Source organism: Macaca fascicularis, chromosome 9 (genome assembly GCF_037993035.2).
Source record: "Macaca fascicularis isolate 582-1 chromosome 9, T2T-MFA8v1.1".
NCBI lineage: Eukaryota > Metazoa > Chordata > Mammalia > Primates > Cercopithecidae > Macaca > Macaca fascicularis.
This window is the reverse complement of record NC_088383.1, coordinates 51,583,385-51,596,398: the sequence shown is the minus strand read 5'-3', so window position 1 is coordinate 51,596,398 and position 13,014 is coordinate 51,583,385. Positions and strand designations below refer to the sequence as shown.

The window sequence follows — 13,014 nt, the reverse complement described above, 5'->3', positions numbered from 1 at the left end:
GATGATAAATTTAATTAATTAATTAATTAATTAATTTATGCGATGGGAGTCTCCCTCTGTCTCCCAGGCTGGAGTGCAGTGGCTCATTCTCAGGTTACTGCAATCTCCACCTACTGGGTTCAAGTGATTCTCCTGCCTCAGCCTCCTGAGTAGGTGGGAATACAGGCACGTGACACCACTCCTGGCTAATTTTTTTTTTGTATTTTTAGTAGAGATGGGGTTTCAGCGTGTTGGTAAGGCTGGTCTCGAGCTCCTGACCTCATGATCTGCCTGCCTTGGCTTCCCAAAGTGCTGGGATTACAGGCGTGAGCCACTGCACCTGGCCTCCCAGATGATAAATCTTATTGCTTGGTGTATAAAGAAAATGTGGCACATATACACCATGGACTACTATGCAGCCATAAAAAAGAATGAGTTCATGTCCTTTGCAGAGACATGGATGAAGCTGGAAATCATCCAGATCCTACTGCTCCTGCCATGCTGCATCACTGCCACTCACTGCAGTAAGCCCAGCTGTGCAGCTGTAGGCTACAGCCTCCAGCATGCAGCAGGTGGCTCTTTCTTTCCCCCTTCCTTTTTTTTTTTTTTTTTTTCCTCCAAGATGGATTCTTGCTCTGTTACCTGGGCTAGACTGCAGTGGCGCGATCTTGGCTCACTACAACCTCCGCCTCCTGGGTTTAAGCGATTCTCCTGCTTCATCCTCCCAAGTAGCTAGGACTACAGGAGCACCACTCCCGGCTAATTTTTGTATGTTTAGCAGAGACGGGGGTTTCACCATCTTGGCCAGGCTGGTCTTAAACTTGACCTCGTGATCCACCGGCCTCAGCCTCCCAAAGTGCTGGGATTACAGGCATGAGTCACCATGCCCAGCCCCTTCCCCATTTCTAAGCTGGGCACACACCAGCAGAACACACAGAAGCAAAAGAGCCTGGAACGGGCTGACTCCCGCTTAGCAGGCTTTATATACCAAGGTTCCAGGACTACATGTTCTGATTGGATGAGAGCAAGCCTTAGGCTAACCAATCAGAACATGATAGGAAAGCCCAATCAGAATAAGCCTAGAGGTTTTCTTTCATCCAATCAGAACATTGGTGGCGACAACAGAGACTGAAGTGCAGCCAGAGCAGTAAGATGGCGGACTAGCAGCTGGCTCGGTACGGTGCTATAGCGGGAGGAGAAGGTGGTTTCCGCGGACGCAAGCTGGAGGCCGGAGCCTGTGGCACAGCGGCTCGCCTCGCTGAGGCTGGTGGCTGCAACAGAGACGGCACAGCTGCCAGAGTGGTAGAAAGGCGGCCACGGTAGGTGCGTATCCTCAACTGCACTGCCCACTGCGTGGGGGCGCTATTCCGGGCATCACTGCCTGCAGCTGGGAGGGGGTTGGGGTGCTATCCAGGGCTGTGGTGCTCGGGGACGGAGGGCGGGTTGGGGCGCTGTTCTAGGCGTCATTTCTTCCGGTATGGGGGCGGTTTGGGGTCGCTATTGGGTGCTCGAGGTGAGGACGGGTTGGGGGCGCTATCGGTGGTTACACTTCCTGGGAGTGTGGGGGTGTTCGGGACACTATCGAGGGCTACACTGCTGGTGGTGGCAAAGGTGGCCGCCACAGCGGTGGCCTCCAAGGAAGGAGCCAGGCTCCAGAATCTAGAGGGAGACCTCCTACTGCTCGTGGATTTAGCCCGGTGGGGGCACAGCGTTTCCATGGGAATCAGGAGCATGGCAGGGCCCCGACACCCGTCATGGTTCCCGGGTCTGCGTCCTCTTGCTCTGTGTTGAGACAACCTGGGATCCCTGGACACGGAGTAGCAGGCGTCATGGGGGGGACAGGGCCCTGTGGGTGGAGGCGTTAGGAACGGAAACTGGCACTCGGATTGGGCGGGGGGCGCGGGGAGAGGGGGACAGGGCAGGCGGGGTGGTGGTGGCTGGGTGTGAGTTTTGCTGTTCTTGCTCGCCGAGGAGCCGCAGCCCCGGTGGGCCCAACGGCTCCTGTGGATGGGGAGCAGGCCACTGTGGAGTCTCCAGTTAACTGAAACCTGTCACTGCCACCCAGTGGCCACTATGACGAGGTTAGGCTCTAACGTTACCACTCCCTGCATCATGTTCTAGGCTTTTCTGACTTTGTTGGCTCAGCTGCTCCGTGCCAGAAGGAGGAACAACCTGCCACACGCTGGAAAGTGAAGGCTGGAGCCTGGAGCCTGGGACGTGGCGGCTGGCTTCGCTGCGGTGGCTGGTGCTTTGGAGGAGTAGGTAGGAGGGCCGCCGTCTGTGGCCAGGTTGGGGGGCAGGGCTGTGGCTGTGGCCAGGTGGTAAGAGCCTTGTAGGGAGCGCCAGTGCATCGAGGGCGACAGCAGCGGTGGTTGTATTGGCATTGGCCCTAGGGGTGGCAGCAGCCGCAAGTCTGGGGTCCTGGGAAGTGGGAGTAGGAGCGCTGCGGAGCCACCTGGCCTGGCATGGGTAGGAAGCTGTGGGTGCTGTGCCGTGGGCCTCGGTGGTAGCAGTGGAGGTGCCGTCAGGGCAAGGAGGAGTCCTCCCCCTTCTTCTGTAGAATCTGGAGGGTCCCTTCCTTCTGCTGGCACCTGAGCCAGACGTGAATGGAGCATTATCTCAGTCTTAACAAAATTTAGGAGGTGATTGTGTATCTTTTTGCTTGTTTTTTTTTTGTTGTTGTTGTAAAAAAGTCTTGAACTTTTTCAGTTTTCATGAATCAAGGAGGGGAAAAAAGGTATCATAATAGGCCTTCTGGTTCCCTCACCTGTTCGTTTTCCTTTCTTCCAGTCTGTTTTATTCTCATCATCATCATCATCATCTCGTTCCTCTTTATTTGCTTATGCTGCTGGTTCTATTTCTTGTTTCTATTCTTGTTTCTCCTTCACCTCCTCCTGCTTTTGTTTGCTTTTTCCCAAGCAATGGCATTAACAACAAACCAAAACTGAGTTAAAAATAAACTACTTGTCAGTGTGTTGTACTTTAGAAATAATTGGTCCATTACTATGTCTTAGAGATTTATATAATTATTTAGTTACTTGAATAGCTATGCTTTCCTGTTCCTGTTAACGCATTGTAGGTAGTTATACAAGTAATTAAAAAAAAAAATGAAGCATCAAATAAAATACTGGTAGGAAACAGCCATTTCATACCTCTTTTATATTAGTCTGGAGATATGCAAGAGGCATGGGGTAATAAGTTCCAATTTAGGAGGTCATTAAGTAAACTATATTCCCTTCATGTTATTTCTCTGCCACTGTTTTCAAGATTATTATCTGCATGAGCAAACCTGGTTTGTCACCACATCTTTACAATAGGAAAAGGAAGGGGAGATCATGTGAATAATGTTTTAAGGCCAGGATTCACAACCAAAAGCAAGGCTTTATTAACTTTTGCCTTTAAGAACCTGCAGTACTGAGCCCTCTTTCCTAGTATTACAACCTTTAGTATGAACCCTTTTTTCAGTGATTGCTCTAGAAGTTTATGCATTTTATTGAATACTTTAAAGAAACAAATGTATATTGTATCATTTTTCAAGCCCACAGAGATGGATTAAGGCTTATAATTTTGACATTTTTAAAATTATTTTTAAGGTTATGGCATGTAAAATACTGTTGCTATATGTAAGAATATGCATAAGTACCACCAGATAGCTTATTTTGAAGAGACAGTGTCTAAATTTTTGTCCAGAGTAGATTGGTTGCAGTTTCTTAGGTGTGTTTCTCAGTACATTGCCTCAGTGTTTTAAACCATGTAGAAATTTGGATTGTTTACTCTCATATGGTCGTTTGTTTATAGGTTGTTTAATATTTCTAGGGACTAAAGACATCACAGCCTCCTTTAAGATTCAGTACTATTAATAAGATTTGTTATATATAGGGTTAGAATCCAACAAACTCAAGAGGAAAATTGTTAAATTATATAGCTGTAGAGCAGGACATAAAACCTAGGTTCTAAGCTCTAAGGGAGCTACCAAACAAGTGCGTCAGTGACTGAGCATAGCATAGAGTGGGCAGAATTACAGGATGGTTAAGAGAGTGAGCTGTGCAGCCTAACTCTATGTAAACATGACTTTTTTTTTTTTTTTTTTTTTTTAAACAGATTCTCACTCTGTCGCCCAAGCTGGAGTGCAGTGGTGCAATCTGGGCTTACTGCAACCTCCGCCTTTCAGGTTGAAGGGATTCTTTTGCCTCAGCCTTCCGAGTAGCTGAGACTACATAAGTGCATGCCACTACACCTAGCTAATTTTTGTATTTTTTGGTAGAGATGGGGTATCACTCTGTTGGCCAGGTCTGTCTTGAACTCCAGACCTCAAGTGATCTGCCTGTCTTGGCCTCCCAAAGTGCTGGAATTGCAGGCATAAGTCACTGCCTCTAGCCTGGGGAGGGAGGGTTACTGTTGAAGTATTATCTTTGTATCCTAAAACATGCCCTTTTGAAAGCGATGACGTTGATAAAAATCTTCTACTGAAGTCTTTGCAAGGTATCATCTTTTTACCTCCATTTTCCTACGTAGTGTTTGTATTTAATGTTTTCTTGTATTCCACAGACTGTGTTTTAGTATTTATAACTATAGTATTATGTATTACTTTTCTACATTGAAAAGGAAAAATTGTATTGACCTTTTCTTAACATATAAATGAACTTGACAAGCAAACATTTTTCAAATCAGTTTTCCCTTTCACGAATCTCAAAGTGGGTACAAGACACACTTTCCCATTTAAGGTAAAGGTACACATTTATACCTTATCTCAGAATAGTCAGAAGTCGGGTTCTTATTGTGTGGTTAGTAATGCAAATATTAGTAAGTTCATGTACTTAGTATTTAGAAGAATTCTGAAATAGCACTTGTTAATTTGTAACTTTTATGCATTTATTACTTTTTTGTAATTTTTTATAGTGTTCCCAAACTTGACACTCATAGGCTATTAGTAGTAGGTTTTACTTCTCTCTCTTCTGGCCTTGAGTACATAAGATGTATTTTCCTTATGTTTAGCATATAATATAAATTTAATTGTTCAGATTTTAAACAAAAAGGACCTATAGAATTATTGCTTACATTGACACCGGCCCAGTTGTCCCATGGATAGGGTTTTGTTTGGATCAACGTAAGAGTTGACCCTGCTGTTAAACCTTGAAACTTGTATCTGTTTTATCTGAGTTCTCTCCTCAAAAAAAGACCTTCAGTAAGTATCAAATAACTGAAAAATGTCAGATCTCAGCACCAGATGCCTCCTGCCCCTCTCTAATTTCTGTTCTCTTACACATTATTACATTTCTTTCCTGACCCTAGTTTTAGTCAGTCAGGGAGATAAATTTGAGGCTGAGCCCCTATCTCCTGGGCTGCAGCACCAGGTTAAAGCTTTCTTGCTTGGTAATACTTGTCACCTCAATGACTAGTTACTGTCTGGTGAGCAGCAGGACCTGGACCAAACCCTTGGTGTTCAGGTAGTAACATGAACAACGATCTTAACTGTCATTCTTTACTGAAATTTTACTTTTTAATTACCGGCCTCTTCTTTATTATCTATCATTCCTTTGACCTCATATCTCTTTTTTCTTTGACTTTACAGTCAAAGAACTTAATGCTTCCTAAATCCAAATATTAAAGTTAAAAAAAGAGAAAGGAAATGTGTGCAGAGAAAGTGTGTTTTAGAAGTTAATTAAAGATGGATTCACAGATGTTTGTAGATTTACCTAGAGTTTTGAATTCAGGTGAGTTTTCACAATATGCAGTAAGTTGAAAAGAATCCCAAGATAATTGTGACATAATAAAGCTAGGTATTGAAAACCAAAAAGATTTCACCTCAGTATGGCGCTTTTAATTCAAGAACAGTAACCACCAAATGAGTTTTTCAGACTAATCATTACTCTTTAAAAATTAAGAGAAAATGTATGTATAACTTTTATTTTAGTTTTAGTACAGCTTCTGACTTTATTTATCAATAGATAGGACAAAATAGATGAGCATCTGCTTCCCTTCCCCCTAAGCAATGTATTCTTCCGAAATGTAATACATTTTTATTTATACTTGAAGGCAGTGTTTTTCAATCTTTTCCATGTTAGTAGCTCAGATCTTTAAGGACAGTGGATGTATTCTAGGGGCAACTTGTGGTCTTAATCCTTACTGGAGCTCTGATAATCTTAGATTCTTTCTTTCCTATTTGTGAATAAACTTCTGCTCCAGTAGGATAAACCTGTTTACCATGTGACTGCCTAACTGATATATTGCTTTATGTCCCAGTTTTTAGAAGCAAGCAGATTATATTACCCAGATTAAAATGTTTTCTTGATACTGAAGATAGGATCTTAAATTTCTACTTATGAGTTACTTTAAGTACAACTTTGATTAAATTATGGGGATCGAGTTTCCATAGCTTTCACCATAGTGAAAATGGAAAGCAGGAAGCATTCTACAGCAAACCCTGAACTTATTTATAGAAAGTTAATTAAGTGTCTGAGCAAAGCAAGCATTCACACTTCGGGGTGTGTGTGTGTGTGTGTGTGTGTGAGTGAGACAGATGAGCATGGTACTTGAAGCATAATTGTGCTTCTTCAGGTTGCAATATCCAGTAATTTTATCATACAGTTACAGTAACTAATGTTAAATCCACAAACCTACTTTGGTCTACTCTGTATTTGTATTCTAAAATAATATTTTTTAGCTTCCAAATAGAAGTGTTATAATTTTTTCTGAATTAGAAAGTATTTTTTCCATTGAGTTAAAAAATCATTTTTCATGTTTATTATATCTTAAAAATGATTGCATTGTTATCTAGATTCTCTTTTGTCTTTCACTGTGAGTTTTTATTGGTTTGTCATATGTTTATTTTCTTTTTAGGAAGCCATCATTCTTCAGAAGGCAATGACGGAACAGTACCAGCAGCAACTGAAGGACCAGCAGAAGGTTAAAAGAAAAAGAGATTTTATGTGTTACTGTATTTGTTGTATTTTTATTTTTTATTTTTTTCCTCGAAATGGAGTCTTGTTCCATCACCAGGCTGGAGTGCAGTGGCATGATCTCAGCTCACTGCAACCTCCGACTCCCTGGTTCAAGGGATTCTTCTGCCTCAGCCTCCTGAGTAGCTGGGATTACAGGCACGCACCACCACACCCAGCTAATTTTTGTATTTTTAGTAGAGACAGGGTTTCACCATGTTGGCCAGGATGGTCTCGATCTCCTGACCTTGTGATTTCGCCTGCCTTGGCCTCACAAAGTGCTGGGATTACAGGCGTGAGCCACCATGCCTGGCCTGTTGTATGTCTATTCTCTTTTACAGATTATATTATTCTTAAAACACCTGTCTTGGAAATAAAAGATGATTCTTTTTGGTATGCTTTCCTAGGCAACAAGTTGTTTTAAGTTATAAGAGTTAATATACCTCTTTACTATATTGATCAATAAAGCCTATGAGGATGAAAACTAAGTGGTAACTGAAGGTCTTCATGATGCAAATACTATTTTTCTGATCATAGTTTTTATTATAAATTGTAACTTCCTAAGTATGTATGCTTCATTACTTGTTGATGTCTAAATCTGGCCTAGTAGTCAGTGCACATGGTAACAGATGGTAACGCTAGGTGACAACCTTTAATAATAGAAAAATAGAACATTCTCTTTAATGCAGATTTATTGACATTTTTAGGTATAACAGTTTCCTGCTGACAGCTTTTCAAGTGCTTGTCCATCTTCTCTGTAATACTGGGGCTTTAGTTAAGGGATACTCGAGTGTTGTCAGTAAATTAGTTTATGTACATAGATGTGTTTTTACAGTTCCTCTTCCTGCATTCAGTGTTTAGCTTTTCAGTTATGCTTCCAATTAAGTGTATTTAATTATTTAATCTCTGAAAGTAGAATTAATTCAACTAAATTAAAGGGGCAAATTTTTAATAAGCATTTAATTCGTATGCTGTTTACAGAAAAACTATCTGGGTTTTAAAAAGTTGCTTTAGATTTTGCCATCTTAGTACGTCCTTATGTGGTGTACTGTTTTGGTGTTTTATTTTTATTTTTTGATAAAATATACATAATACAAAATAACACTTAACCATTTTTAAGGGCACACAGGTCCCTGGTGTTTTAAGCACATCCGCATTGTTAGCCATCACCACTCTCCATCTCCAGAGCTTTGTCATCATTCTAAACTGCAGCTCTGTACCCCATAAGCAATAGCTCCCCATTGAACCCTCCTCCTGGCCCCTGGCAATTACTATTCTATTTTCTGTTTATGAATTTGTTTATTCTAAATACCTTATATAAGTGGACTTGTACAATATTTGTCCTTTTGTGTCTGGCTTATTTCACTTAGCATAATGCTGTCAAGGCTCGTAACACTATCAGAATTTCCTTTTTTTAAAAAAAAATTTTATTTGTAGAAGTGAGGTCTTGCCGTGTTGCCCAGGCTGGTCTCAAAATTCTGTGCTTAAGCGACCAGCCCGCCTTGACCTCCCAAAGTGCTAGGATTACAGGTGTAAGCTGCTGAACCTGGTGAGTTTTTTTTTTTTTTAAATGCCTGAATAATATTCTGCGTATGTGTATATTACATTTTCTTTATCTATTCACCTACCGATGGGCATAGGGCTGGTTCTACCTTTTGGCCACTGTGAATAATGCTGCTATTAAACGGGTGTACAAATACCTGTTTGAGTCCCTGCTCTTAGTTCTTTTGGGTATAGAGCTTAAAGGGTGTTGTTGGATCATGTAATTCTATGCTTAATATGTTAACTACCAAACCGTTTTCCACAGTGGGCTGTAACATTTTACATTCCAAAAAGCAATCCATAAAGGTTCCAATTTATCTCTATTATTGTTAACAGTTAATATTTTCTGTTTATGTATTGCATTTTTATAGTGTTTGAAATTCATCTGAGGGTTTTCCTGATACCAAAATATTAGAAAATGTTTTTTTAAAAAATGCCTTGTTGTAAAGACTTTTACATGTTACTTGATGCCCTGTGATCTATTTTCTCAGTAAGAAGAGGAACTTCTCTTCACCCAGCCTCATTCCACTGCACCCACTCTTTTCTGTGTTGGGTTATGCGGGGGAGAAAGGGAGCTTTGTACCACTGTCCTGTGTTGTGGTAACCCATCACTGAGTTGTAAAGCACCTTGCCTCCTCTTTTACTTGGGAGAAATGCATTGATGCTAGGTGCCATATGGATTTATTTTTGGAGTGATATTTTTCCAACTTTATGGAATTAATACTAGATAGAAAGTTAGCAGATGGATTCTGTATCTGATGAGAGTTTTGGGTAACTTGAATACCTAGTTTCTGAGCCTTATTTTTCCTCTGATGCAAACCACTGTAAATTAGCCAGCCGGTGAAAAACTCTTACCGCTCTGGATATGGGTTTAGGACCCTGGATTTCTACTACTCATTTTTTTACTACTTGTGCAGGGATCATGGCCCAAGTTGCAGTGTCCCCCCTGCCTGTTGAAGATGAGTTCTCAGAGAGCAGGGTGGCTGTGACATTCCTGATGTCAGCTCTCGAGTCCATGATGAGACTTTTTGTTCTAACATTCCATATTTGAGTAGGACTGGGCTGTAGATAAGGTTGATTTGTTTTTTGTAGAACATAATTTTATGGTTTTTTTTTTTTTTTTAAAATAATGAGTAGTTCTTTCTCTTGAATAGTAGCTGTGGTCAAACACTTCCAACCAAATGTGCATGTGGAGATTCTACACCAGTTTTCGGACAATCTGGATACCAACTGGGTATCCCCCAATTGCATTCTGACACTACCTGGAGTTAGTGCCGACCCTTCAGGATAGAGGCTCAGTCCCACAAGACTACCTTCACTTCACATGCCAATTGCAAGTCCTAGGTTGTTAGATGTACTTTTGACCAATCAGTTAGAAACCAGGATCTCATGACCTCCTTCTTCGGTTGAATCATTTGCTAGAACAGCTTGCAGAACTCAGAAAAACAGGTTATTTTCTTTTTTTTTTCTGAGATACAGGGTCTTACTGTGTTGCCAGGCTGCAATTCAGCCGTGTGATCAAAGCTCATTGTAGCCTTGAACTCCTGGACTCGTGATCCTCCTGCCCCAGCCTCCCAATGAGAGTACAGGCCTGCACCACCATATCTGGCTATGTTCTTTTATGTTTTGTAGAGATGGCGTCTTGTTATGTTGCCCAGGCTGGTCCCAAATTTCTGGGCTCACATGATCCTCCCATCTCAACCTCCCAAAGTGCTAGGATTATGGGCGTGAGCCACTGGATCTCACCAATTTACTTTCTATTACTGGTTCATTGTAAAGGATATATTTCAGAAACAGCCAATGAAAGAGATGTACACATGCTGGGCTTCTGCCTGTATTCTCAGCACTTTGGGAGACCGAAGCAGGAGCATCGCTTAAGCTCAAGAGTTTAAGACCAGGCTGGGCAACACTGTGAAACCCCATCTCTACAAATTTTTTTTTTCTAAAATAGCCTGGTGCGGTGACATGTGCCTACACTTGTAGTTACTCAGGAGGTTGAGGTGAAAGGATGGCTTGAACTAGGGAGGCATACTGGTTGCAGTGATCCACGATTGTGCCACTCTAACCTGGGAGACAGAGCCAGACCCTGTCTCAAAAAAAAAAAAAAAAAAAAAGGGAAATAGATGCACAGGGCAGGGTATGTGGGAAGGGGCACAGAGCTTCCATGCCCTCTATTGGGCATGTTACCTCTTAGTATCCCCTTTGTGTTCAGCAACCCAGACATTCTCCATACCCTGTTGTTTAGGGTGTTTATGAAGGCCTCATTATGCAGGCATGATTGATGAAATCAGTTGACTGTTGGTGATTAAGTCAATCTTTAGCCACTGTTTCTTCCTGGAGCTCAGTAGGTGAGGCTGACAGTTCCAAGCCTCTAATCACATGGTTTGCTCTTCTGGCAACCAGCCCTCCTCCTGAAGCTGTCTAGGAGCTTTCAGTCACCCAGTCATCTCAGTAACATCATCAAATGCATTCTTACTATGGTGGAGATCCCAAAGGTCTTAGAGGTTCTTGTGTTAGAAACCTGGGACTAAGACCAAATATTGAAACAGAAGATGCTCCTATCACCTTTATCACTGAGAAGTTTATGAGAACTTTAGAAGCTCTGTGCCGGGATAAGGGCAGAAACCAAATGTGTATTTCTTTTCTTTTTCTTTTTGGACAGAGTGTCTCTCTTTCACCCATACTGGAGTGTAATGATGCAGTCATATCTATCTGTAGCCTCAACCACCTGGGCTCAAACAATTCTTCCGCCTCAGCCTTTGAGGTATTTGGGACTACAGGTGCACACCATCCTTGCTCAGCTAATTTTTGTATTTTTTTGTAGAGATGGGATCTTGTTACGTTGCCAAGGCTGGTCTCGATCTCCTGGGCTAAAGCGACCCTTTCACCTCAGCCTCTCAAGTAGCTGAAAATACAGATGCATACCACCATGCCCAGCTAATTTTTTCTTTTCTTATTTCTTTTTGGTTTTGTTGTTTAGTTGGGGATCTTGCTATGTTTCCCAGATTGGTCTTGAACTCCTGGCCTCAAGCCTTTCCCCGCTTTGACCTCTTAAACTGTTGGAATTATGGGTGTGAGCCACGACTACTGTGTCTAGCAGTTACAAGGGTTTTTATAAGAGAAAGAGGGAGGTAAGAGAGTCAGAATTGGAGGAGATGTGATGATGGAAGCAGAGGTCAGAGAAGGAGATTTGAATATGCTTCGCTTCTGGCTTTGAAGATGCAGTTAGGGGCCATAAGCCAATTGAATGGGGGTGGCTTTTAGAAGCTGGGAAAGGCAAGGGAACACATCCTCTCTGGAGCCTCCAGAAGGAATGCAGTCCTGCTGACACCTTGGCTTTAGCCTTAATTGACCTATTTTGGACTTCTGGCTCCCAGAACTGTTAGGTGGTAGATTTGTGGTGTATTAAGGCACTCAATGTAGGGCAGTTTGTAACAGCTGCAAGAAGAAATGAACATGAACCCAGGGGTGGTGGCCCACACCTATAATTCCAGGTATTTAGGAAGCTGAGGCAGGAGGATTGCTTTGGCCCAGGAGTTCAAGACAAGCCTGGGTAGCATAGTGATGCCGTATATATTTTTTTAAAAAATTAACAGGTGTGGTGGCATGCACCTGTAGTCTTAGCTATTAGAGAGGCTGAGGCAGGACGATTGCTTCACCTATGAGTTCGAGGTCTCAGTTGTGATCATGCCATGGCACACCAGCCTGAGTGACACAGCGAGATTTTGTGGGGGGGGAAAAAAAAAGGAGTGAGCATGGCAGGAATGGGTACAGATGGCAATATTAAATAGAGTGGCCAGGGTCGCCCTAAGTGAAAATTGAGCAAAGACTTGAAGTGGGGGAAGCAGCTGGCCAAGGTGCTGAGGTAGGAACATTGTAGGCAGAAACAACAGGATAAAGTTGCTAGAAGGGAACTCCGTGATGTGTCTGAAGCTCAGGAAAGAGACCAGTGGGGCCGAGTGGGGGGAATGGGAGGGGAAGAGAAGTAGGGGAGGAGGCCAGGGAGTTGTTGGGCTGAGATCAGTAAAGATTGTGTAAGCCCTGGGAGGCTATTGCTGGGGCTTTGACTTTTACTCTGACTGGGATGGGAACTGCGGGAGGTTCTGAGCAGAGAGGCAACGTGATCTTTCTTCTGATTTAAAAACATCCCTTGGCTGCTGAGTTGAGAAAGATTGTGGGGAGATTTGGGTAGAAACAGGAGTCCTGAATGTGGCAACATCCAGGCAGGAGATAACGTGTTTCTGACCAGGGTCATGGCAATGGTGAGAGATGGTTGAATTTTATTTTATTTTATTTTATTTTATTTTTTTGAGACAGAGTCTCTTTCTGTTGCCTAGGCTGGAGTACAGTGGCGTGATCTCAGCTTACTGCAACCTATGCCTCCCAGGTTCAAGCGATTCTCCCGCCTCAGCCTCCCAAGTAGCTGGGAGTACAGGCGCCTGCTAGCCCACCTGGCTAATTTTTGCATTTTTAGTAGAGATGGGGTTTCACCATATTGATCAGGCTGGTCTTGAATTCCTGACCTTGTGATCCGCCCGCCTCAGCCTCTGAAAGT

At 42.7% G+C, this 13,014-nt stretch overlaps 1 long non-coding RNA gene and 1 pseudogene across 2 annotated transcripts; both read left to right on the top strand.

Annotated features, from left to right (window-relative positions):
* The first annotated feature begins 1,125 nt into the window (after positions 1 to 1,125).
* Positions 1,126 to 7,401, top strand: LOC135965076 (uncharacterized). 2 transcript variants are annotated; one of them, XR_010577932.1, is made up of 4 exons: positions 1,126 to 1,302; positions 2,101 to 2,241; positions 4,081 to 4,461; positions 6,820 to 7,401. It is a non-coding gene; the product is annotated as an uncharacterized lncRNA (long non-coding RNA). The 2 variants fall into 2 exon arrangements; XR_010577933.1 differs by lacking the exon at positions 4,081 to 4,461.
* A 1,931-nt stretch (positions 7,402 to 9,332) lies between these two features.
* The window catches only part of LOC135964888 (general transcription factor II-I-like), a 40,015-nt pseudogene continuing 36,333 nt past the window's right edge, over positions 9,333 to 13,014 (top strand).